Consider the following 21,974-nt stretch of genomic DNA (forward strand, 5'->3'; position numbering starts at 1 on the left):
TCTGTTGCTAGACATGACACTGGCAACTGTCAACTCAGGTTGAGCTTTGGCTTTTTTTGTTTTGTCCTTACAGATGCCAGCTGCATCTCTGTATTTGCTCTGTGAAGATTGATCTTGCTTCCAAAAGTCATATATTTTCTTTTTTTTTTTTTTGTCCTAGTTCAAAGAGGAGTTTGCAGTTTAGCCAAGCCAATCATATTCTGCCATACTTGCTTGGTAGCACAGTGGGATTACCTGTTTCTAGGCCTCTAAGTGGTGGTTCTTAAACAGCGTCCAACTCTCATGGGCCCCTAAATCCTCTAGAATTTATTTCCACATGAGACTGTAGCTAATTACAGAGTAGCTTACATTTTGCTCTCTTAATATTTCTTAAAATTCTAAAATCTTAGAACTGTGCCTACCTTTCTTCACAATAACTATAAAAAATAAAATGAAGTGGGAGTATAGCAGAATTATTGAAGAGATGGTAAGGAGGTGGCTGTAAATTTTTCAGATATTTATTAATAAGTTCTTTTGTGGTGTCCATTACCATAGAAACAGAATGTTTCATGCAATCATGCCCTTGTTCTTCACTTTTCTAAAGACAGGGAGAAGGAAACTGAAAAGCACAGATTAAAAGACTAAAAATTCAAGTTCAGATTTGTATTTCTGTGCCAGTTGTAGTACTGGACTAGAATCTGCATAGTACTAGAATAGATCTCAGTAATCCAAATCCATTTTTTAAGCAAGACTTATCCATCCAATTATTGAAAGATAAAGTGATTAAGTAACTATTCATCAACTATATTGTACTAATGGTTTCAATCCTTCAGTACCTTTCTTGACTGATTCACATAAATCAGGTAAAACAAAGAGGCAACTTTTGCTATTTGAGGAATTTTGAGGCAGCATTTTAATAAGGTTTTCTCAGAGGTCCAAATGAGGAGAAAATTGTGTTTTCTAACTGTAAGCTGAAAAGACTACACATAGAATAGATAAAATTCAGCAAAATTACAGAAGAATGAGTATGGTGCAACTATACTCACAAACTGAGTATCTTTGCTGAAGAGAAAAGTCAACCAATCTAATTCTGTTGGAAAAATTCAATACTTTGTGGAATTAATGAATATTACAGATTTCAGCAGCTTCTGCCTTCATTTGCACTATGTTTCCAACCAAGCCAGTGACTGCCTTTCCCTTTCTGTTTGAGCAGAGTGACAATGAGCAAGGAAAAAAATTTCATGTGTTAGCTTTCCAACACTAACCAGATGAGACCTGAATTAGTTCTAGAGTGTCTTGCCCTTGTAATTTGCTTAATAACAATCCCAGTTCAGTGAGATAAACCTCAGCCTAAGACCTTCTTTTTGAGCTGACTTTCTCTTCAGTTTTATTCTAAGGCTTCCCTCTGTTCTGGTGTCACTGGTCAAGGCAAGCTGTATTGTGTGTAAATTAGAGTACTTAATGTCTCCCTGTACTATTTCCATTAAACTAACATTAGTATTTATTACAATCATTACATCATTATTACCATTACCTTTGCACTTCAATCTTCATTTAAACAGATTGTATTAGCAGAAATGTTGTCACATTAGTTTCCTTCCTTATTCATGAATAAAGGTATTAAAACCATCCCTGCAAACAGACTAACTTGAGTATCTGAGCAAAATTTGACTGGGATGAGCAAGCCTGGTGGGATGGACACAAAAATCTACTGTGAGGCTTGATAGCCTCACAGCTTGACCCACCACCCAGAGAAGTTCTGCTGCACCTTCTAGCCTCCTCAGCAGGCGTCCAGACATGACCCAACCTGGGCTGGGCTCTGCTGGCACCTGAGTATATGCAGCGAAGGCTGCACAGTTACAGTCTATGGGTTGGTGACATCACTGAGGGTCCTTGCCCCAGGCTTCAGGGGATGATTTATGGAACCAAGGTGGAGACTCATCTTAAAGTAGAATGCCATCCAAATGGCAACCACCATGCTTGTAGCTGGGAAATTATTTTGAGGTATATGAGAGATGAACTTACTCACTCACTTCCTACACTCTCCTGTATCCCACACAGCTTTGTACATCTCACCAAGGAGAAGCCTTAAAAGTTTTTATTCTATTTTATTGTGTTTATTCTATATTTAATTCCTACTTTGTTCTGTTAGAAATTTTGTATTTAATTAAACAGACTGTGAAGTGGGGACCTGAATATAGATAACCCATTTGTGGAATTGTGAACTTTCAGCTTATTCAGGCAGTCCTTGGCTACCAGTATCAAATATTCACAGCTGATCCTCAGCGTGAAGATAGGTAGCAATTGAAACGCCAAGGCAATGCATGAGATAGAAGTGTCAGACTCCATTGCTTTTTCATCTCTTCATCTGCATCTGTACATAACCATGAGGAGGGCTAGAGGTGCAAAGGATCAGGGCACATGTGCAAGTAGGGTGCTGAGGTCCAGGCAGCATTATAGTAAAACTGAGGAGGCTCAGGTCCAGGGAGGAACAGAAAAGCAGCACATTGTTTTGTTTTCTTCCAAATACTCTCTGTGTCTGTTGTAGTTTCCATGGAAATAAATTGGAGGCATTACTTTTGGCATGGCCTTTGTACCTTAAATAGTCATTTTCCACTTATGTACCAAATGATGATCCACTACAGCCAGAATCATAGAATCACAGAATGGCCAGGGTTGGAAGGGACCTGAAGGATCATGAATCTCCAACCCCCCTGCCACATGCAGGGCCACCAACCTCCACATTTAATACCAGACCAGGCTGCCCAGGGCCCCATCCAACCTGGCCTTGAACACGTCCAGGGACGGGGCATCCACAACCTCTCTGGGCAGCCTATTCCAGCACCTCACCACTCTCTCTGTAAAGAATTTCCCCCTGGCATCCAACCTAAATCTTCCCTCTCTCAATTTAAAACCATTTGCCCTGCAGTTATCGACCCTTTAAAAGAGTTGATTCCCCTCCTGTTTGTAGGCTCCCTTTAGGTACTGAAAGGCTGCAATGAGGTCACCCCGCAGCCTTCTTTTCTCCAGGCTGAACAAGCCCAGCTCCCTCAGCCTGTCTTCATAGGGGAGGTGCTCCAGTCCCGTAATCATCTTTGTGGCTCTCCTCTGGACCCTCTCCAACAACTAACTGTCTTTCTTGTACTGGGGGCTCCAGATCTGGATGCTGTACTCCCGATGGGGCCTCACAAGAGCAGAGTAGAGGGGGACAATCACCTCCCTGTCCCTGCTGGCCACCCCTCTTTTGATGGAGCACAGGATGCCATTTGCCTTCTGAGCTGCAAGAGCACACTGCTGGCTCATGTTAGGCTTTTCATCTATCAAGACCCTCAGGTCCTTCTCTGCAGGGCTGCTTTCAAGGACTGCTCCTTCCAGTCTGTATGGATGCCTGGGATTCCTCCGGCCCAAGTGCAAAACCTTGCACTTTGCTGTGTTGAACCTCATCAGGTTCACCCGGGCCCACCTTTCCAGCCTGTCAAGGTCCCTCTGAATGGCATCCCTTCCTTCAACCGTGTCAACTGCAGCACTCAGCTTGGTGTCATCAGCAAACTTGCTGAAGGTGCACTCGATTCCGTCATCGATGTCACTGATAAAGATGTTAAAGAGCATCAGTTCCAAGACAGACCCCTGCGGGACGCCACTCAATACTGCCTCCACCTGGACATGGAGCCATTGATGACCACCCTCTGTCTGTGGCCTTTCAACCAGTTTCTTATCCATTGGGTAGTCCACCCATCAAATCCACATCCTTCCAATTTGGAGATGAGGATGTGGTGGGGGACCATGTCAAAGGCCTTGCTCAAGTCCAGGTAAATGACATTGGTCTCTTTTCCCTTGTCCACCAACATGGTCACTTCATCATAAGAAGTCACCAGATAGGTTAAGCATGACCTTCCCCTGGTGAAACCATGCTGGTTGTCTTGCATCACAAGCCCATTCCTCATGTGATCAAGCATGTCATCCAGGATGATCTTTTCCATGATCTTCCCAGGCAATTTCTACCATTTCTTTTAATCTATTTTTTTCCCAATCTTTCTACCCATTCCTTCTGAAATTCTATCATTTAAAAAGTTAGGATGCAGCCTTGTAAACTAAGAATCTTCAAAGCTCTAAAAAAATGGAGTTCCATTTTCTTGCTTCTTCAGTGTTACAGTACAGTATAAGCAGTATAATTACTTCTTCTCCTATAACCTTATCATGGCCGCTGGCAAACTTCTTAAAGGTAGCGCTGCAGTCATTAACTAGCTTTGCAAAACTAGCAAATGAATATTTCTACTTATTTCGCTTCACATTGTTGTGGCAAGAAGCCCTACATAATGCCCAATCCATTTTTCCATGATCTTTATAACTCATGGAGGTCAAGTTTTTCCATATCTATCCCAAATTCTCACAAATAAGAATGTTTCCATGCCTGAAATTCTCCTTACTCAATTCCCAGAGATAAGCCACAGAGCACTTCTCTGCAACAACTAAAACACTGACATGTTATCGATGTTATTGTTATTACATATCCAAAACACAGCACCATATCAACTACTGGGAAGAAATTTATTCCTATCATGGTTTGCAGCAGAATAAATGGAAATATTTGGAAGCTATTTGGTGTAATTGGTTGGAAGATCACAGCCAGAGGGTTATGGTCCACAGCTCTATGTCCACATGCAGGCTGGTAACAAGCAGGGTCCCCCAGGGGTCACTCTTGGGTCCAGAACTCTTTAAGATTTTTATCAGTGACATAGATGATGGGATCAAATGTACTCACAGCAAGTTTGCTGATTATACTAAGCTGAGTGGTGCAGTTGATACAGAGATGGAGGGGATGCCGTCGAGGAGTTAAAAAAATCAAAAGGTAGGCCCTTGTGAGGTTCAACAAAACAAAGTACAAGGTTTTGCACTTGGGCCATGGAAATCCCGGATATAAATACAAACTGTGAGAAGAACTCCTTGAGAGCAGCCCTGCTGAGAAAGACTTAGGGGTCCTGATTAATGAAGAGCTTAAAAAGAGCCAGCAGAGTGCCCTTGCAGCCATAAGGCCAGTGGTATCCTGGGTTCCATCAGAAGAGGGGTGGTGAGCAGGGAGAGGGAGGTGATTGTCCCCTTCTATTCTGCCATTGTGAGGCCCCAGCTGGAGTACTGTGTCCAGGTGTGGGGCCTCCAACACAAGAAAGATGTGGAGCTATTGGAGAGGGTCCAGAGGAGGGCCAAAAGATGATCAGGGGACTGGAGCACCTCTTGTATAAAGACAGGCTGAAAGAACTGGGCTTGTTCAGCCTGCAAAAGAGAAGGGCAGCAGGGAAACCTCAATGAGGCCTTCCGATACAAAGGGAGTTTATGAACATGAAGGGAGTCAACTTTTTATGCCTGTAGATATTGATTGATCAAGGGGAAATGGCTTTAAACTAAAGGAGAGGAGGTTTAGATTAGATGCCAGGGAGAAGTTCCTTACCATAGAGTGGTGAGGTGCTGGAACAGGCTGCCCAGTGAGGCTGCGGTTGCCCCATCCCTGCATTCAAGGCCTGGTTGGATGGGGCCCTGGGCAGCCTGAGCTGCTGTTTGATCCAGCAGATGGCCGTTGGAACTTGGTGATCCTTGAGATCCCTTCTGACCCAAGCCATTCTATGCTTCTATGTTTCTATGATTCTATGATTAGGCCCTCACATCTTAATGCAGTAGCACTGGAAAAATTTACACCTCAAATTCAGAGACTTTTCATTTCTAGACTTCTAGTATGGAAAATTGGTCTGAAGAGTAAGTAGTGACTGAGAATGAAGTCTCTTTTTTTTTTTTAATTCACAATATGTGACAGTGAAGTCACATTATCAATTTATCAATCCTGCTGATACATCATTCATTAATGAATTAAAATTTCTGGTATTATTTCTCCATTAAAAATTCTTGGAAAATAACAAGATTTTTCTTGTTCTTTTTCTTTATTGATGGAAATTTGATTTACTTAGCTCTTAGTAGGAGGCAATATAATTCTAACCTTTGCTCAAATAAACCTAACAGCAAAATAGATCTCTCTGCTGCTGAACACCTAGAGCACATTAGTATCTGTCATGTATGCTCATGCTAGATATATGTTTCTTGTTCAGCAATATTATATTCATTTATTTTTACTACAGGCCCTATCTGTTATATTCTCTGTGGATATTGTATCTACTTCACATATAATTCCAGTAAATTCCCTCAAATTGGTCAACTCCAGCCTCTGTATTAATAAGAAATGAAGAATATTGCTTTATAAAGTAGTTTCTCAAGATTTAGTAGTGGCTGGAGCCAAAGCTATTACTGTCTCTTTTGGTAGTATTGTTCAAGAATCATAAACCTATATTGGAACAATTTTATTTGTTTGTAACGTAGAGATACAATCACAATTTAGGATCATGTTTCCTGTGAACCTTGCTTATTTTCTACAATATTTAGAATCTGCTCAGAATAGCAGAAAACAAATTGGTACTGAGTCACGGTTTGTAGGCATTGATTTTACACAGTATTTCTCTACCCTGCAAGGTGCAGTGATCTCTCTTTAAGCCTATGCAAATAGTGGAATGTGTTTTACCATACACTGGCATTTGACTACCTCTGTGTGGATAAAGATTTTTTGTTCAAGGGAACTTTTTGTGTTGTAAATGGAGAATATTTCTCTTTGCATCAGCTAGGGCCTGATAATGTGATAATGTGTGGCATTTTTATCTTTTCAATTTGTTCTTAAGAGTTCATTTTGTTCTTAAGAGATGTAAATATATAAAGATTCGGGAAATATCTGGAATTTCAGATTTCAGATAGATATTCACTGAATTCTACAGGAGATAAGCTCATGAAATGAGATCACTCAATGCTTTCGTGCTTTAATAAGAGGTTTTCTGATAATTTTGAGTTCTTTCCACATATTTATCCCTCAAGACTCCCATATATTGAATTTGGACTCAAGTGTTTGGCAGCAGCCAGCAGGAGGGGCTATAGAGTTGGCTTCTGTGAGAAAGCTGAGAAGCAGCTGCCACAAAGGTATGAGTCAAGTCCAGTCAGCTCCGAAATGGATGCACTGCTGGCAAAAGCTGAGCACATCAGCAGTGCTGACGGTGCCCCTGTGGTAACATGCTCCTGAGATGGACATAGCTTTATTCATAGTAGCTGTATGGAGCTATGTTTTATAATGTTGATAACACACCATTGTTTTTGTTGTTGCTGAGCAGTGCTTATACAGTAGGTCAGGGTCTTTCCTGGTTTTTGTTCTGTCCTGCCAGTAAGAAGCTTTTTGAACCCCTCACTATAAGAAAGATACTGAGTTCCTGGAGCTTGTCCAGAGAAGGGCAATGAAGCTGCTGAGGAATCTGGAGCACAAGTCTTATGGGACGTGTCTGAGGGAATAGGGATTTATTTAGTTTGGAGAAGAGGAGGCTCAGGGAAGACCTTATTGCTCCCTACAACCTCCCAGAATGGAGGTTGTGTCGAAGTGGGAGTTGGCCTCTGCTCCTATCAGCAGAATGAGAGTTCAAGTTGCACCGAGAAGATTCAGGTTGGATATAAGGAAAAATTTCTTCTCTGAATGAGTTGTCAGGCAATGCAACGGGCTGCCCAAGGGCTTTGGTGGAGTTATCATACATGGAGGTGTTCAGGAAATGTTTAGATGCTGCACAAAAGGACATGGTATAGTGGGCAAATATGGGTGGACGGTTAGACTAGATGATCTTGGAGATCTTTTCAAACATTGGTGATTCTGCAATTCTGTAATTGTAAACTTGGGGTGCACAAGGAGCTGGGACAGGACAGAACCAGGACAGCTGACCCAAAATGGACAAGAATATGCTTCATACCATGATGCCATGCTTACTAAGAAAAGGTGGAAAAGAGGTACTCGTTGTAAATCTGTCTTCTGAAGCAGCCACTGATGACCTGCTTCCTGGAAATGAAAATTTGCTGATGAAAATAAGACAATAAATCCCAATTTTTACTCTTTTCTTCCAGCTGCAGCCTTGTTGTTTTTTGTTTTGTTTTGTTTTTAACATTCATGTGCCTAATCTTGACTCCATGAGATATTTCATCCTATTTTATTCTCACATTTTGCTAGAGGGGAATCATGTGGACAGATATAGGTTAGCCCACAGTGTGGACATCATATTGCTGTTATATTTGCATTTTTTCTCTCTTTTTTCATCACAAGATGAGTAACTCTAAGTATGGCACTGACATAAGAAGAGGAACTGAGTGAATAGAAGTAGATAACAGAGACTTGCCAAAACTTCTACCTTCTATTTTGATGCTTCTGCAAACTTGTACTCCAAATGTGGAAGTGAAACACTGACTTCCTTTTGAGTCCTGTAGTCAACAACACTTTTTGGTGCTCTTCTTCAGTTTATACTGCAAGCAGCCACTGAGGACTCTCACTGCTCCTTCCTCCAGTGAGTAATCTAAGTATAATATCCCAAGAGACTTTTCAAAGTTCTTTTGCAAGACTATCTTCTTACCACTGTCAAAAGAAATTAGGTGTTCCTTTTTCTGCCTTAGGTATGCTAGAAGAGAGAAAAGCTACAAGGCAAGGTCGGGTCAATATCCCACAGAAAGCTGAATGGAGTGTGTGCGAATAAGCCAACAGGAAAGGTTAGTTTGTGCTTATTTTTACACATGATTTCATTGTGATCAGGAGAATGTTTCTGTAAAATAGGAGGCATTTCACAAAGTGGAAAGCTTGCAGCTCCAGGTAAAGGAGACTGAGGCAACTGGTGGCATCAGAATACGTGCACACTCAAGAAAATGAATAGCTTACAGATTTGTGGTGCAAATTTTAATATTTCGGGGAGAAGAAAAGGGCATGGGAATAGTTTCCTATTTTTCACCACCAGAGTAAGAACAACAATAAGAAAATGTAGCAACAACTGAAAGACAGATATATCTATTAAATATTTGCCAGTATCTGGGAAGATGGTGAGTGTTCTGAAGGTTGCATTGACCGTTTGCTGGAAGGATGATATGTGGTGGAAGACAGCAGAAAGCTGCGAAGGTAAATGACAAATGCTAGGAATGCCTAATGGTGAGGAAAAGTTTCTGCAATGGAGCGTTGCAAAGTGTCACTGAGATGAAAAATGCTTGTACCACCTGGTAAATGGCAACTTAATTTAGACTTCACTACCTACCAGCACTGAAAGCAGACCCCAAGACTGTAACGTAGTGATACTGAAGGGCAAGAGAAGAAAACTTGATCTTCTAAGTGCCACACTCCTAAACTTGAGAAAGGGACTCTTAAATCTTTAAACTCCGGGTACTGTGTGTATTTTGTTACATATCTGCCTTACTGGGGAATTTTTTTTTCTTCAGACTGATCAACTTGGGAAACAATGCTTTACTAGTATTTCTAAGTGGGAAAGAGAAGCCCAGTGATACCATCAGGCTTATTTTATTTTTCAGGTTTCTGGATAGGCTTTCAAAACAAGGTCGTAGGAGTGATATCGTACCTGTAGTCCAGCTCCTGGCAGAAAATAACACAAATAAAGAATGTTTAGTGTTAGGGGAATGGTAAGAAAGTTCCTGTAACAAAGAAAGACAGTACTTCTCAAAGCAAATAATTTTCAAACCAAACAAATAACACTGCAGGTGTCATATCACCTGCTTAACATTTGCAATTGGCCAATGCAGCAAATAGGCAAGAACTCTTCTGCAGAGAATGGTTGGAGCCCACCCATGTTTGCAAAGTTAGTATGACAGAAATTCTAAAGAAGCTGTGAATTACCTTCTTGTTAGGATAAGGAGAAGATCTAAAAGTTTTCAGAATTGGTTTCTTGCCAAAAAGAAGCCCAACTACAGCATTTTCAACAGGAATGATCAAATCTATAAGAAACACAGTCTGCAATTTTTCTGGTTCTCCCTATCCCACCAAAATTTATTCTTTTCCGTCTTTACATTCAGTCACAAAATTGAAGGAAGGCAGAGGGGAGGAGAGATTTGTTCGTTTATCTCTGTTGACAATAGACACACTGAAAGTGGAGAGAAAATTTAATCAGAATACTAGATGTTCAGTTCTAAAATTACATACCCATGTAAATGTGGGTTGTTTTTTTTCTTTTTTTTTTCTTCTGATTTGTATTAGAACTGTCTACTCTGAATTAAGACAACTGTCTTTTAAAACTGTTTTTCTATTTCTATTTTCATTTCTAGCAATGTAAAAATAATCTAGTCGCTGTGATTCACGCCTTAATGGTGTCCTGTGCATTGTAAACTGAAATTTAAAAGAGTTGTCACAAAGGTGAGACCATAGCTAAAATGCTGCTAGGTTTGAATTTCCTAGGTTTGAATAGCTACGTCTTTTGCTTATAAAAACTTCATTTTATTGCTTAGCGTGTCTTACAGTACAGCAATTAAACATGGATCAGTTTAATCCCCCAGCCATGATGGCAATATGACCTTCAGGGCAATAAGGGAGATGAGCTGGGTAAGCTTTGTGTGGGGTTCAGCTTTTGCTCTGCTTCACTTGGTCCACTTCAAGTGAAAACATTTCCTTTGTTGTTCCTGCGGATGCTGCAAGGCCGTCTGTTTCCAGAATGCTGGTCCAGAGACATTTTTCCCTTCCTTTGACTATGGGTGTTTGCTGTGTGTTTGTAATTACACACTTAAGCCTCCACATCAGTAAAATCTACTGAGGTACTTTGGTATTTATTTCCTCAAGCTCCTTAATGCTATCAGGTTGTGCTGGGACTTCAAAAATACATCTGCCTCATTACTGTGGTTTTTCCTCACACTGCAGAAACTGAAGATTCTCTCCCAAAAAGCAAATAATTGGAGGGTAGAAGGGGTGCTGTTGGAGGGAGAGCTGATAAGTCTCCAATGTGTTCTCAGTAAGATCCCAGTGGGGGTGCCTTCAGCCCACCTAATTCTATTTATCTGGTGAGCAGGCAACTGTGTCATTTGTCTGAGGGAGTAACTGGTTTCAGAGAGTGCACCTTATTATATCGTCCTTTGAAGAATGAAAAGTCCTTGAGCCTCAGATATTTCCTCCTCTTTGTGCAGACACTTCGAAACAGTGCTGAAATAAATGTCCATGCTCTAAAATAATCTTGGTAAGGTTTTATTTTCTTTTTTCTCCTTGGACCTCTTATTAGCAAAGAGGATTCTCCTTCCTTCCCCACACTCATGAAGTTATTTTGCAAGGTTTTTTTTATGTCATTTCTGGTTACTTGTAAATGTAGAATGTATGATTATACATACATAATCTTGCTGAAATAATGAACAATATTATGGATATGGATACATGCAAATTTGCATGTAAAGCTTATTTTACCATTTTAATTGGTGGTAGAATGGATAAAATAGAGTTTTACTTGTATGAAATGCTTTCAATTTTTTAATATTTTGTTTCAAAAGCTATTTTAACTTCCTGACTCTCCACTTCCCTATCTGAAAATGGCTCAACATACAATTGATGCAGAGGCTGGTTTACTCCTATGTTCACATATGCATGAGTTACACAGAATCATAGAACTGTTTGAGTTTATAGGGATTTTTCAAGACCACTCTGTTGCAAGCCCCTACTATGAGTAGAGACACATTCCACTAGACCAGGCTGCCTAGGGACCCATCCAACCTGGCCTTGAGCACCCCCAGGGATGGGGTTCAGATTCTCTGTTTCAGTGCTGCATTAGTATTTGAGTAAAAAATTTCTTCTAAATATCCAATGTAAATCTCCCCTCTTTTAGTTTAAAAACATTATCCCTTATCCCATCGCTACACTTTTAGAGTTCCTCCCCATTTTAATTGTATACTCTTTTGTGCTCCTAGATCAACAGAGCCAGAAGCATCCAGCAGCCAAAGGTCTTTTTCTGCACTGAAATTTTAGCCCTGTCTCCAATTGAAGCATGAAAGATATGACTTAAGATAGAACACATGATTTTAACTGTGGAGCATCACCTCAGGAAGAAGAATCAATGAGTGTACCTCCTTGGGAGGTAAGTTAGGCTGCTACTCCTCCTGTTTTTTATTAATCCCAGTGCTATAGTACAATTAAATGATCCATTTAACTTCTCCGGATTCTCCCCTTTTCCTTCTTTCCTGCGTTATAAACTGACTTGAAAAGATAATTTGAAGATTTGATTTTTTTTCTATACAGTTGCCTATATAAAATAGAATAATATAGAAGTATAGAAGGATAGAAATAGAGTCAGTAGAGTGGACGAATATGTTGAATCATATACTGTGGATTTAATATCATAGTTTGTCTTACCTAACATTGATCTCTTCCAGTTACTCCTTGGGACCTTGAAGTTGATTATTCACCCATTTTCCTTGGGTGAACTTGGCGGAAGCAGTGTAATGTGACATGATTTTTTGTTAGTTAGTAAAAAACAGATTGTTTATTATAATGTGTTGACCAGCCAAACAATGGCTAAGTTCAATTTGAAAAAAGGAGTTTTTAAATGCAAAATACATTTTGTGTGTATGTACCATTGGCCACTTAAATGGACTGATGATTTCTGAACAAAACTACTATTTTTCATTTTTGTTTATACACGGGGGAAGAAATATAACCAAGATTGTAAGTATACCGGTCATTACAGAGTTTTAGTTTCTTTATCCACTTAGAAAGCTCATTGTAGCACTTACTTTGTTTCTGTGATAACAAAATGAGGTGAACTGACCTCATTTGTTAGTATCTGTCCCTTGAAATGAGAAGCAGGTCAATTAAGATCATGTATGGAGACACATTTCCCCACTTTTCAGAACAAAAAGACTTTTGAGGCAAATGCATGTGGTTCATAGAAGTCTAATTGTGGACATTCCTATAGCCATACATCTTGAAAGAGAAACATTCCTGAAAGAAACTGATATATCTGAGAAACCAACATGGGCACACTATTCATCTTCTATGCTAAGCATTGAAGGAATTAATTCTGAGAAATATAAAACCTTTTGTTTGTTTATTTTACTCTTGTGGGCTCAGTTCACTAGCGAATTTGCAATACAGGATACGTAACCTGATGATGCTACTTCAGAAATGCTATGTGATCCTGACACCTTGACCTTGCTGAGAAGCCTCCTTCTGCAGGTCTGATCTGTGCATTCAAGTTCCTCTGCTCCCAAAGTAATCAGATTTGACTCCAAAACACAATCTATGTGGTTGAAGCTGGCTTCTGTTAACCTGGATTTAGTCTCTCCCTTTGGTTGGAATGCTTAATCTGAAGTTGTGCATCTGGTAACATAGAATAATTCAAGTGAGAAGGGACCCCAAGAAGTCCTTAGTCCAACCTCCAGCTCAACACAGGAGCAGCCATGATATGATACCAAGCTGCTGGAGGCTATGTCCAGTGCAGTCTTGAAAGAACCTGGGATGGAGAGAGCAAAAGATTTTCTGAGGATGATGCACAGTAACTTTAAGCAAGAATTTAGGTAGTTATAGAAAAGTCCTGGCCCACTGAATCTAGTCTTTTGCCTTACTATGGTGAAATATGAATGTTACAATTTGAAAAATGGATGTTGAGAATTACCTCTCTAACATTTAGATTTCAGATATTTCAAGGTCTGAAGTAAGAATGTTTTTTAAAATTCTGCATTTAGCTGCTTGGAGTTGAATATTTATAGAATGAAATCAAGCTTTGTAATGTAATTTGTAATGAATAGCACCTTTGGAGTAAAATAATTCCTATTACATTTTCTACCTTCAAAAGTTCAACAGCAGATCAAGTTAAACATGCCTAACAATTTTTGATATGTTACTTATGTAAAGTGCCAGTGATTTAAGAAGAGAACACAGGATTTTCCTGATGCCTAGTGTTCTTCACAGGAGTTTGGTAAAAGAAAAGCTTTCCATGTTTGTCATTATAATCGTTGGAAAGAATTTTTTTTGCTCATTCTATATACATAAAGGAGAGCATGCAGCTATGAAGAAAACTGTATCATCCATGCTAGGAACAATGCAGTTGCCTCTGTGGTATGAAAAGATGAAAAAAAGTGCTACCAGGCTGTAACAGTCCCAAATCTGCTCCAATCTAGACCTCATTTTTTTTGCTAGCCTCACACAAAGCCAAGGTGCTGCTACATGAGTCAGGAGTTTTAGTTGCCCTAAGCTTTTAATTCCTTTCTGCTATCCTGTTCTCTTTGCTGTTTGAATACAGTTCTCAATTTAAATACTAAAAATTAAAAAAAATTAAAAAAAAATCATAAAAATGTATGCATAATTGTTACAGACAGTCATTTAAGCATTTACCCTTCTTTTGTTTATTAGCTCATTACAAGGGAAAGAAATTTATATTACTCTTGGCCATGCAGTAGTGTCAGTGTTACATTCTATCTTTCACCTTTCTAGATGGCTGTTTAACCAGAGGTTCTGAACTTCCCAAAAATTTATAGACAGAAATGAAATTATCATTGTCCCTAGAGCAAATTAGGACTTCTTGTGCTCATATCTATGAGATGATGGAGTGGGGTGAAGAAATATTCTATGAAGTGAAATGTACATGCATGGAGTATTCACACAACAAGCTCTCCACTTTGGAGTAGTCTTGTCTCTTTGTAAGAATTTTAAAATTAAAAATACTACTGAAGGAAAAGTTGTTTGAATATACCAAAATAGTGGCATTTGTGCTCAAAAGGTAAAAAATGACTTTACTTAGGGAAGATGAATAAATTAATTGTAATATTTTCACAGACACAAATCTAGAAGTTCTGAAATCTTTCATTGTATAGTTTCCTATGCCCAAAGCACACTCTGTTTTCTAGTTCTGCATGTAGCCCAATAGATTGCAGAGTAAAATCATAGAAACATTAAGGTTGAAAATGATCTCTAAGGTCATCTGGTCCAACCATTACCCATTCTCACTATGCTCACTGATCATTCCTTCAGTGCCACATTTTTTGAATACCTCCAGGGATGGTGACTCCACCACTTCCCTGAGCAACCTGTTCTAGTGTCTGGCCACTCTTTTTGAGGAGAAATTATTGTTTACTTATATTATATTATATTATATTATATTATATTATATTATATTATATTATTACTATGTTATTACTCTACTTATTGCTTCATTTAATATATACATTGTGCTGTAGAGTTGAGCATTCCCACACATGTGCATGTATTCCAGCTCCAATGTGTTTATCCAGCAGGTTTGCACTGAAGAAGCAATCAAGAGTCTCAGGACACTTTACAGACAGAGATAACTTCTGCAGCTGCTTTTGGGGATGGCTGAGTGTCATTATCCCATCACACATGGTGACTGTCTGGGTTTGGATGGTGAGCAACCTTCCCGAAAGTCAACTACAGGTTGGTAGCTTTTGGTTGTGAGACCATGTCCAGTTTCATCCTAAGAAAGAGATACTGAGACAAGAGCCCTGTGCTGCTGCTCAGTTTGATCTGCTCAGGTCAAACACTGCAAAGAATGTAATCTGCAGTCAGGGAAGTTTGGCCTCAACCAGCCCTGAAGGGCCCCTGCTTAGTGAGAGACAGAACTGGGTCACAAATGCATGTAGGTTGTTTTCCATCAGTTGCACGGGTTTTACTGCATTGGAACATGAATCAGAAGATAAATACTTCTGCCACAGCAAGAGGGAAAATGTATTCGCTATTTACTTGATCAGATCATTTGCATGCCAATAACTTGCATCTTGACTTAATGTACAATATAGAGACAGGCTGAAAAACAGCTGTGCTTCTTGATAGGCGTAAGAGTTGTCTCCTATCTACTGCCACATAGACACAAAATGGAAACGGTGGGACAGCTACCCAGTGTAGAAACAATTCAGTGGAAGACATCTGACAACTCAACTTTCAGGTACAAACTCATTTGCTTATACCACCTTGCCTCTGACAGTTATTCATTTCAACCTCCTTGATCAGTGACAAAACTTTCAACAAGCCAGATATTTCTATCCATTAAATTCTGCACGCACCCATTTACCTTCAGATTTCCAGCAAGCACTAATTTCACCACTGTCAGCAATAGCACATGCCCGCAAATTAGTCATGGATTGCAACTCCAGGCCCTGACACAACTGTTTAGTCACCATGTAAAAGTGGCACTTCCCACCACTCACAGACCATGGGTGATTGTCCGTGAGCTGAGCTATCTGTTCTGTAGCATATTTTACACTAAATCCTCTTTTAGGTGTTTTGGATGCTGTTGCAAGGTGGTACATCGCTCCAGACTTTCCAAGTACCATTGGCTGGTGTCCGACTCAATATTCAGTCTTGTGGAGACCTGATGTTGAGTTTACTTCTGGAGGAATAAGTGTGTCCAGCCATACTACATTTTTTCCCTTCTGTGTGAAACTGCTGACTGAGATGACTGTTACTGAGAGTTCTGTAGGATGAAAAATGCCCTGATTTCTGTGTGGTCACCTCAGTTACCTATCTGTGTAAATAATCCCGGCATGGATTAAAGTTTTGTTATCAGCATGTTTGATAGTTTTTCAATTTTAAAACAGAACTGCAATACACTGAATATCAGGTTTGAGGGTGTTCTTTATGCCAGAAGGAAACAGTGATGTTGGGTACAGCTGACACATAGCTATTGCTCCTGGGTAAGTGCTCCCAGTCAAAATAGAGGATAGTTATAGGTAGAGATCACTAACATACTCCAGGAATCTAAGGAAGTTCTACACAAAAAGATAAAATTCCACACACAAAACTGTTGTAATTTACCATCATTCAGTACAAACAGACTCAAGAAACTAATTCCTAATTCAGTTCAACAGACCACTTCTAATATGCATGACATGTAGACTTGCAGTGTGTGTGGGCAAGTTTCTGTCATAGCATAACATTTACAACTTAACTAAGGAATTGGTAATGCAATGTTTGTTTGCCTGTTTTCATTCTTCCTCCCAGAGAAGATGGCTGAGGAAGAATGAGGATGAGGATTGGGTAGGAAACCCCATCCTGTTACATTCACAGCTGCAAGTTGCAGATTTAAGCTGCAATTTGAGCTAATAGGATAAATTCATGTAATGCTTTCTAATTGACAAGAAACACTAAATTTCAGCTGTTAGTGTTTGAAATGTTTGAATGATGGAAAAAGGAAAATTTTAAGATTCTAGAGGGTAGAGAAATGCATTTATAACAGCTAACTAAAAGCTACACCAAACTTTATTCTAAGTAACGTATTTGAAAGAAATGAACAGTAAGTGTAGAAATGGTGTTGTAGAGTTTCCTGTCATTTGCTAATAGAATTTGAAACCATGAGCAGAGTTTCACATGCAATTAAGTAATAGAGGTAATACTTCTCTTGGGACACTGGGCATTTTCAGTTTATGGGAGGCAGTAATTCTCCTATTTAGTTGTTGGCCACTGTTCAGTTTTGCTTTAGGAAAATAATTATTGGTGTGGTAACCTCACAAATGTCTTTCAATCATATGAAGATGTTATGGTGGAATTGGGATGAGGGAAATTCATGATCCAAGTGTTATAATCTGTCTCAGATTTTCTGTTGACTGACTTTATCCTTTCATTCTAAGGATAGAAATGGATTCCACAAAGTTTTTCAGTCCCTACTTAAAGCATCAGAGCCATATTGTTTTGCCATATTTAGCATCCATTCTGTGTAACCTAAAATTAAGGCAAAGAGCAAGGAAGTCTATGACTGTTCTCATGAAGCTTTGTTTCAGCCTTCAGCATGTTTTTATCTTCTGCTCTAATAAACATTAAAGTTAATAGCAGGAAGCACAGCTATTAGATTTACTAATATTGAAATTGCTTTTTTAAAATACTGTTGAATGCTTTTAAAACTGGATAATCTAGACATGTTTATTGAATTCTATGGGTCTTGTTCTTGCTTTTTCTTCTAGTAATGGTTATCGTTATTTTATCCGTAATGTCCAATGGTACAAAGCAGGCAACACCTGTGATTAAAGCTAAACTTCTATTAGACCAATAATAGCAGAGTAGAGAAAACAAAATAACTGATTCAATCCTTGTATCCTAAAATCAAGCTAAAAAATTAAAATGAAATAGAAATACAAAGACAAAACATTTCTAAGTCCTTAATTAATATCCTGCTCCAGCTTCTAAGGCTGATCTTTCCATCTGGAGAGACTTTCTGGATAGATCAGTGCCTGAAATGATAAGCCTTCCATGGAGGGAAGTTTAGAGCACAGTCTGGGACTGACGGCATGGATGTAGTTAATAGGCTTTGTATCACAAAGGGAAGGGAAGAGAATATGCAAACAAAGCTTGTGAATTTGCAGCCTAAAACGCTCATTGCTCTGTCTTGAGTATGCAGTATAAAGAGTTCAGATAAAGTCATGGGTTGTGGAACATAAAACTACATTCACAGTCAACTTTCCTTAAAAGAAAATGTTTTGAGTTTTCCAGCCTGGCCTTTTGTATGCTGTTAGAAATAAGATCTATAACCTTTCCTGCAGACCAGATATACCTTTCTTTTTGTTCTTGACAGTTCACATTCAAGGAGCAATTTCATGGAATGGATGTTTTTTGACAGCTAGAAGTCTTTCAGGCATCAAGCAAGACTACTGAAAGTGTTTAAGTCTATGGCTTATAGCAATACTTCTTTTCCTTTTCAAAAAAAGGTTTTGTACTCATTAAAGAGGAAGTTCATCAGTAAGCAAAGAGGGGTCGTGTAAAATAAATATATCTAATTTATCAGGATAAGAGGGTCAAAAATCTGAAAATGGAGAAATTTTGCTTGCTATTTCCCAAAGGTTATAAAGCAAAAGAAAAAAGACAGAGGTAATGCAGTGAAGGGAATATAGGGAACTGTTGCTTCATACAGATGGAATTTTTTATCTCTTTCCTGTGGCTTTTTGCAGTTCAAAATTGAACAGCTGATATGAGTAACTGTTCAGACAATACTTCCACATTGCTTAAAAAATTGGAAGCATATTGTTTTGAATGTCCTTAGTGGTAAAAATAGCCAAGATCACTATCTGCATTAATTATTTCTCTTCTTTTTTCACACTTCATGCTCTCTGTTTTTCCACACTTGCTGATTCTAGACCAAAAGCTTCACAATGGCAGTAGATTAGTAGATAAACATAAGATTTCAGCCTTAACAGTTGTTAGAATGAGTGCAAATGCAACAATCTAGAGCTACATCATAGGGATGACTAGTTGTAAAAAGTCATAATCTAGCATTTTTCTTTATGTGAGAAGTATGTGTTTTGTTACCTCACCGAAACGTGTGGATGTGGCACTATGGAATATATTTTAGTGACTGTAGGTCAGGATTGACGTTTGGACTTGATGACCTTGAACATCTTTCCAATCTAGAGAGTTCTGTGATTCTATAAAGCAAGGTAGTACATTATATTTAAAACAATGAGCATGGGTCAGTTGTGATGTATTTTAAATGAATGACATTAAAATTTCATCAGTCAATCACTAGTGATTTCTTTTTTTCTGTTTAATACTGCTCTGCACATCTATGTTAAATACTAATCCAGTGTGTGGCATGTCAGAAAGTTAGTATATGCTGAAGTATGCTGTGACATTTATAGAGCTAAGCTCTGCTAAAAGGTTTACTGTTTCACTGTTTGCAGAATTGCTTTTCATCTCTTTTTATTTTTTATTTTTTTCATTTCAGGTTGCACTGCTTTTTATATACAGGCAAGGGAAGAAATCTATTCAGACTGGAAAAGGCAGATGGAATTTCCTGTACTGGGTTTGCAGGAGATGATTCTGAAGACTGAGAAGCTAATTCACTGCTGTCTTGAAAATAAGTTTGAACTTGCTAAGGTCTGTTCAGTGGCTGAGTCAAACTGCTACTAAATTCTGTCATTCTGAATAAATATTTATGTGGTTCATTTCTGCTGTACTAAGTCTGCATGCTAATTATGTCTGCGTGTCAGTCTAACCAAAATAAAACCATTATCTAGGTCTGAATTTTATTGAACATGTGATAATTTTATTTGACATGAAAAATTAAAAGCACTTGGAAGGTCTGACAAAGATCTAGTATTTAAAACTTATCCTCATCTTCCTAGAGGAACCCTTTCCTGAGCCTTGGAATGCTAGCAATTTTAACCTACTTTGGCTTTTTGATTCTTAAACATTCATAAGTATCTCTACACACTTTTCTGCAAATCTGCTCAAGAAAAGTTTATATAATATTCATTTTTGGTACATATGGGAGAAATTAAGAGCCTTGCCAACACTCCCTAGTGTTGTGTTTTCTTTTTTCTGTGAATGAACAAGCTACTCCCATCTTTGCTAACAGATCAATGCTTTGTCTTTATAATATAACAGCCATTCAATTGATCTTGCAATGCATGGTTTGAGTAAAATATTCCTTAAGAATTACTCTGCTTCACATGATCATCTTCTTATATGAGTGTGTCAAAAAAAGCTCTTTGTTACTTTTGCCCATTCCTCCACCCATTTGGATACCTCTCCCTCTCCAATAAATAATCCCCAAATTATCTCTGCAGTTTCCTGGGGCCTTGCACATGCCCTAAAAGTTTCTTGTGAATCATGGAAATTTAGAGAAATCCTCGAACATCTTGGCATTGCCTAGGAGAAGTGAGAAGTCTTAAAAGAGTCTTGGTCTAGACACTGCAACAATGCATGGTGGTCAGGGCACATGGAGCTTTCCAAGGAATGGAAGTATTAACAGTTATATTAATTACAATGGCAATTTGAGTCTGATGTTAACAACTTAGTCTTAGTGTTTTGAGTAATAATGATAAAAAAACAGAATGTTGACACCTAACTGGTTGAACTGTAACACTTCTTGTGTATATTTTTACATTAGGAGCAATTTAGACCAAAATTTGCTGTTGAAAGTTGTTGATACCTTTGACCTTATCCAAAATAGCAGTATTAAATTTATGTAATCATCTACTACTTTATTTGTGTGAACATAAAAAAGCTATGTTTATGGAAAATTTAAGAAGTATTAATTTTGTAAGCAGCTTCCCCCCCGCTTCCCACACACACACTTATTCACCTATATCATATTTTAACTGAAGTACTTATTTATAGTACAGGTTATGTTCAAAGCGGCAGTTGTTTCTTACCCAAGAAAATCAGCAGAAGAAATTTAATTATACAGCTGGTAGATAATTACTTCACTGAGCTCTGACTTTGTAGAACTTACTTTGTCACTGTTTCTTCAGGTTTTGCCTTACAGAGCCTTCTTTTAGCTTTGTTCACTGAGGACAAGGGGAGAGGAGAGCAATGCAAGTAATCAAATCACTTTGCATTTTGCCTATAACACCATGATATCTTTAGATAGAAGGAAGATCTGAGGGTCAGGCCCACATATGTTAAAATAACTCACTTATAGCTCAGAGAAACAGATTGGACTGCCTTACACAGATGGTAGAGATGTAGGAGTGAACCTCTGGCACCTGAATACTTGTTTATGAACCAGACCACAGAGACACTGTGAGAAGTTATATCTAGAAGCATGCAGAATGCAAGAGACCAAGTGGGAGAAGATAGAGAAACAGTCATTGCTTTTTTTCAGACTTTCTCCAATTCAATTGTTCTATCTGTTAATCTGAGAAAAAAACCTGTGAACAACACTGATAACATGCAGCTCAGCCTTTGTTTAAATAGGGCATACAGTGAGGACTTCTCTCCAGCCTGATGTGTGCCCTTCAGCAGAAGCTGCTGTAATGGATTTTGTGCTGTTGAAGTACCCATGTCAGTTGTTGCCAAATGATCATTATCCTATCCAGGCAATTATTTTCATTTTTCCCCCCAAGTAAAACTGTTCTGATGCAGAGTTTGTCCTCTGACATTTTCTTGCCTTATTGCAGAGAGGCTGATGGGGAAGGGAGGAGCAAATGACTGACATTTCAAGGTACTCAAAATACTCTTCACCAGTGAAATAAATCTGAAAGCTTAAAAGCCATTCATGATGAGTAGCCACTTTCTACATTTTAAGCATAATTTCTAAGAGTATTATTTATTCCTAGACAATATTTGGCTGAGAAGATTGCATCAGTTTATTGGCAGAACATTACACCTTTTATCTTGGCTTATATTTCTAATAGATTTTTTGTTAGAGATCACAGTTTTATATTAATAATACACAAAAAGTGAACCTAGACTC

The 21,974-nt window shown here is 38.6% G+C and overlaps 1 long non-coding RNA gene across 1 annotated transcript; it reads left to right on the forward strand.

Annotated features, from left to right (window-relative positions):
* The first annotated feature begins 8,297 nt into the window (after positions 1 to 8,297).
* On the forward strand, positions 8,298 to 20,555 carry LOC122177142. Its single transcript, XR_006177962.1, has 6 exons — positions 8,298 to 8,381; positions 8,488 to 8,580; positions 11,749 to 11,915; positions 15,067 to 15,226; positions 15,623 to 15,734; positions 19,500 to 20,555. It is a non-coding gene; the product is annotated as an uncharacterized LOC122177142 (long non-coding RNA).
* The last annotated feature ends 1,419 nt before the right edge of the window (positions 20,556 to 21,974 follow it).

This window comes from Lagopus leucura, unplaced genomic scaffold, assembly GCF_019238085.1.
Source record: "Lagopus leucura isolate 7727_CA_CO unplaced genomic scaffold, USGS_WTPT01 Super-Scaffold_810, whole genome shotgun sequence".
Classification (NCBI taxonomy): Eukaryota; Metazoa; Chordata; class Aves; order Galliformes; family Phasianidae; genus Lagopus; species Lagopus leucura.